A 6,000-nucleotide genomic window follows, 5' to 3' on the forward strand; every position below is an offset into this window, starting at 1 on the left:
TTTAGCGACAAAATAACTGGTCGCCATTTAGCGACCAATACAGTTTGGTACTAGTTTTGTAGCATTGGTTGAAAATCGATCACTAATATCGGTGACTAACGGTTAGCAACCGAAGTTGGTCGCTATTTTTAAATTAGTGACCAAGGTTTTAGCAACCACCAAAATTGGTCGCAAAGGGTTTAGCATGAATTGGTCACTATTTCGGTAATTTTTTGTAGTGACACTCCGACGCTCAAGTCATAAAGGATCTGAGAGGTATAACTGAGGGTTAGGAATGTGTAACGTACCTGAGGGAGCCTTTGACTCCCTTTATATAGTTTGCGATTGTTATTTTATCTTATCTTGTTGGCTAAGATAAGAGGAGTGTTTGAATTTTGAATGTTACTAGTAGTTTGTGGTTATTGGGCTTGTCTGGGCCGTGATGGTGGCCAGGCCAAGATAACCGGGTTTGGTGGCTGCTCCGAAGAAGGACTCGGAGATCGAGTCCGAAACATATCTACTAATATTCTTTTTCTAATAGATACTTGAAGAAGTTAGTAAGTCATACTGAAAAATAAACGGAGGACTGTTATATCTGATGGAGAAATACATTGAAAATTGATTTGAGTATTAATTTTTCTTGAGAACTAAAATTTCCGCTTTAAAATTTTTGGAGACTAATTCTAGTAATTACTATGCCGAAAAAGGAATTAAGGACTAATTTATCTGCCAGAATAAAATTTTGACTAAATTTTTGTATATTATTGTAAAAAAAAAAAAAACTAAAATATTCACTTTTAAAATTTTTAAAAATTAATTTAGATAATTACTATTTTTTTTACTGCTTTAATATGTTTTAACTGCTGCCATTACTCTATTTATGAGTGGATATTATTATCCCTTTTATTCTTACCCAAAAAAATTGTGTTTCCTAATCAATCATTACAAATAACACCACGTTTTCTTTTATCTTTTTAAATAAAAAGTGCTCAACACAACAAAGTGGAGCAACAGAACATAAGTAACAGGCTACTCAACGTACAAACCATTATCGGTCAACTCAATAAGTAAAGTACCCTCTAGTTATCTTTGACATTGCCATCAATAACCAAGAGGTTCACCACCAAGCCACTCGTCGGAGAGCATAAAGGACCTGTTTATTATTTCCATCACCCCCGAGCCTTTATTATTGAAGATTCTACCATTCCTTTCTAGTCAAATTGCCCAGATAATAGTAAAAAACCCAATCAACCACTGCCTCCGCTCATTCTTTCTTTGTGAAGCATTCGTCCAGCTCTCAAAGTGTTGTTCTAGTGTACCCGGCATAGTCCATATCCTTCCAAGAGCGAATAGCCATGCACACCACACCTGCCAAGTGATCTCACAGCCAATAAATAGATGAGAAGCAGACTCAACATACTTACAACATAAAACACACATATTATCATGCTGGTCAATGACACCTAATTTGCATAGTCTTTCCTTAGTGTTCACCCTCTCAACCAAAACAAACCACGAAAATAATTCAACCTTTGGCGGAGCGAATCCCCTCCAAATAGCACTAGTAAAGCTATAGCTCGTAATTTTCTCCGGGAGAGCTGCTTCCTGTATCACCTGCACAAAGTAGTTAGTAGTAAAAATACCAGTTTTATCATATTTTCAGACCACCCTGTCCTCCATCTCAGTTGTTAATCTTATTGACTGCAAGACCTCATGGAGTTGGTATAAAAGCTCTAGCTCCCACTAAAATAATTCTCTCCTCCACTGGAAACTCCAGATCCATTCTAACCCATCCCAAAACCCGCACTCCCCTATAACAGATCCTGTGAGGTTTGAGACCGAGAAAAATCTTGGAAACATCTCTTTCAACCTTCCACCAGGTAGCCAGACATCCTTCCAGAACTTGATTGTTCTGCCATTCCCTACATCCATAAATAAGCCTCTGATAATCTTTTCTCTTATTGTGGCTCCCTGATCTGGAGCTGACAGATATCTCTCCAAGGGCCCCCTCTTGTAGGAATAGGCTGACCACACAGCATCGCAGAGGGATTCATGCTATTACAAGAGCATACTACTCTCTTCCATAAAGGGCAGTCTTCTTTCGAAAACCTCCATCACCACTTGAACAGAAGGGCTGTATTCCTAACCACTGCATCTCCCACTCCTAATCTACCTGCCTTTCTAGGAGCCATCACTATCTCCCATCTCACTAGTGGCATCCCTATCTTCCCATCATCCTTGCTCCACAAGAACCGTCTTTGCAACGAGATCAACTTTTCTGCTACTGGCTTTAGCATCTTGTATAGGCTGAGATAGTATATAGGCAGGCTATTGAGGACGGACTTGATGAGAACTAGCTTGCCCACTTTATTGAGGGTCTTCGCCTTCCACAAGCTCAACTTTTCTTCCACCTTATCAATCACTGGTTTCCAAGTCTTAACTAACCTTGGGTTCGCACCCAGAGAGATTCCAAGGTATCGGACTGGTAGAGAGGCTTCCTTACATCCCAAAAGCTGACACATCTGTCTTGTCCAACGCTGTTCACAATTAACTGGAATGAAACTGGACTTCTCAAAATTGATACTCAACCCGGACATCGGTTCAAAGCAACGTAGTAAGCGCTTGTAATTCCTGATAGTCTCTTCCTCTGGAGGACAGAACAGTATAGTATCATCCGCAAACTGCAAGTGCGACAGCTCAATGTGATCTCGTCCAACCAACAGCAGAGAAATGCGCCCATTTGTTACCGCCTCTCCGATCATCCGATGAAGGACATCAACAACTAGCACAAACAGAAAGGGCGACAACGGATCTCCTTGTCGTAGACCCCTTTCCATTTTGAATGGCTTTGAAAGGGATCCATTTATAAGCACCGACATAGACGCAGAGCATACACATTCCTTAATCCAACCCCGCCACTTCTGGCCAAACCCCATCTTCTGCAGAACTATATCCAAGAAACTCTATTTGACCCTATCATATGCCTTTTGAAAGTCCAGTTTAATTATTACTGGGCTCCTTCTTCATGCCTTAATCCACTGCACAGTTTTACAAGCTATCAAAGCCCTATCATGAATTTTTCTGCCTTGCACAAAAGCACTCTGAGTCTCACTTACTAAGCCTGGCATCTCATTCCGCATTCTTCAAACCAACACCTTAGAGATAACCTTATACACACAACCCACCATGCTAATTGGCCAGAGATCTTTGATTTTTGTAGCTCCAACAAACTTTGGTGCCAAAACCACCCAAGTGACATTCGAATCCCTAGAGAGCCTAGCCGACCGAAAGAACCCCATGACTGCTTTAATGAATTCCTTCCCAATTTCATCCCAGCACTTCTTAATAAAATTCATGTTATACCCGTCACACCCTGGTGCCTTTGTTGACTCACAATCCCACACGGCATTCTTTATTTCTTCAGCAGTTGGCATCAACTCCAGCCCTGCTGCTTCTTCCTCAGATATCTGCCTTACCAGCCCATCCTGAAAACCTATATTAGGTGAGGTCTTCTGATGGTACAAATCCTTCTAGAAATCTCTTATAGCAACTTTAATTTGGGGTTGATTTCTAACTAATCTTCCATGAATTCTCAAGGCATCAATCCGATTGTTTCTCCTTCTTGCCGAGGCTATATTGTGGAAGTACCTAGTGTTTCTGTCCATCTCCTCAGCATGTCTGGATCGAGACATCTGCTTCTAATGGATCTCCTTCCTGATATACCATTTCTTACATGAGCTCACAAGCACCTTCCTCCTTGCTTCCGCTATTCCATCATGCACACCATTGCTCACCATTTCATCGACTTTCCTAATCTCCTCTTCAAACATATCAATCCTCCTATCCATATCTCCAAAATTTTCTCTATGCCATCTGCGCAGTGGAATCGTCATAGCCTTCAGCTTGTCCAAGAATTGGCTCTCCCCTATGCTCCTCCACTCTTCCTTCACCATCCTCAAGAACCCATCATGAGTAAACCAAGAGTCCAGACTCCGAAAAGGCTTGGGGCCCCCCCATCCTTGTGACATCTATAACCAACGGATAATGGTCTGACAACCCTCGTGGTCTTCCTCGTAATCTTGTTTCAGGAAACTCTTCCAGCCACTCCAAGCTAACTAGTACTCTATCAATACGACTATATGAATGGCCCCTGAACCATGTGAACCTACCATCAGATAAAATGAGATCCACAAGCTCCATATCTTGAATCCAAGATTTAAACTCAACAGCAGATACCGGCAGAGAAGTAGCCCCATTCCTCTCCTCTACTTGAATAATCTCATTGAAATCCCCCATAAAGCAGAAAGGTACTTGACAGAAGCCTGACATGAAGCTCAGCTCCTCCCACACAATAAGCTTTTCCTCCCTCATATGCTCACCATACACTAAACAGAAAGCACACCGAAAATTATTATTAACCAGCACTCCATCCACACATAACCATCTAGCTCCTTTATGACAATAGCTCATGTTAAATACCGTTTCGTCCCACATCAACAGTAGACCACCAGAAGCACCTTCCGATCCCACAAACTCCCACCCTACTACATCATTACCCCACATTTACACTACGTCAAATTTAGCCAGAACCTCTTTTTATGTCTCTATCAAGCCTAACATATGCAAATTAAATCTCCTCCTAAATTTCATCACCATACTCAATTTACCTATTCCCGCCAACCCCCTAACATTCCAAGATGAAAAAATCATTTTAAAACAGTTGTACACACCTTATTCCGATTTTTCGGACGACTTCTTCTAGCTTTTGCTTGCTGTTTGGCCTGCTTTTTCTTCAGTGCCAGTGCCTCATTCTGCTCCTGGAGTATCATCATAATATCGTCTTCCTCATCATATTGCACAGCTTCACACTCCATAGCTAGGTCCCACGCCTTCTGGTTTTCTTCCATGGCTTCTGCCCGTGTAGTTTCAGATGTCTCAAACTCAGCACCATTCGTAGCAACAACCCCTACTTCATCACCCACTGTATACATTGATTCACCAGCCTTCGCGTCTTCCACCACCAGTGGCTTCACCAGTCCCAGACCACCTCCATCGGGCTGCAAAATCGCAACCCCAAGTCACCAGTCACATCATACCCCGTCTTCCCCCCCTTCTCGGTCTATTCCAGCAAGAACCAGTTCTCGGTCACCACCGCTCCTTCGGTTCTTCCCTATCCGCAAATTCGGTCGCCCCTCAAGGATCACCGCCTCCATCGCCAATGATCTCGGCTCCCCAGCCATGTCATGGTTAACGCTCAGGCTTCCCGGTTCGGCAGAAGCTTCCTGACGTCCCAGCCCCCGGCGTACTACCTCGCCATCTGGAGCATCCCCTTCTTCCGACAAAGGAGCGGCACAGAATGACTGGGTTCGTCCCCCGCCGAAAACGTCTGCGCCGCCCTCGTGCATTTCATCGAAGACGTGCTCCAAATCCCCTTCCGCACAGGTTTCGGTTCGGATCATGTGTGGCACCCGATCCAGGAAGCAAGCAGCGCAGATTAGCCCATGTTTCCCTTCACTTCCAATTTGTGGGCCTGTGTATTTGAAGCCCAAAGGAAGCCCCATATCCTTGGATAAAAAATTTTGGACCCCAACTTCAGTGGGGCACGAACAAAACCTCTTAGCACTACTAGTAGCCTCTGCCCCAGCACATGTTCGCCCACCAGAGAAGTCCCATGACACAGTTCTATCTAAATCCGTTTCCCCATCATTAGTGCGGGATCCCCCAATATCCTCTTGTGATAAATTAAGATCAAATCCCTTAATTGTAGGCATTATCGTTTTGGAATTCAAAAATTCGTTATTCCACTCATTCAAATCTTCCGAGGAGATTACCACTTTACCCTTCACCTGTTCTTCCTCCCTTACCGTCGGCAGTATCACCTTTGCTGATATGTCCCCTGTGCCCAGTCGCCCATGACAGTTAGCAGCAACAACTCTTGTACTGCCCATTCCAGCAGAGCCTTTGCCAAGAGACAGCCCTTGGTTCCGTGCGACTGCGCCCCCCTCTGCACCGCTCAATGGG

Source organism: Arachis hypogaea, chromosome 11, assembly GCF_003086295.3.
Source record: "Arachis hypogaea cultivar Tifrunner chromosome 11, arahy.Tifrunner.gnm2.J5K5, whole genome shotgun sequence".
Classification (NCBI taxonomy): Eukaryota; Viridiplantae; Streptophyta; class Magnoliopsida; order Fabales; family Fabaceae; genus Arachis; species Arachis hypogaea.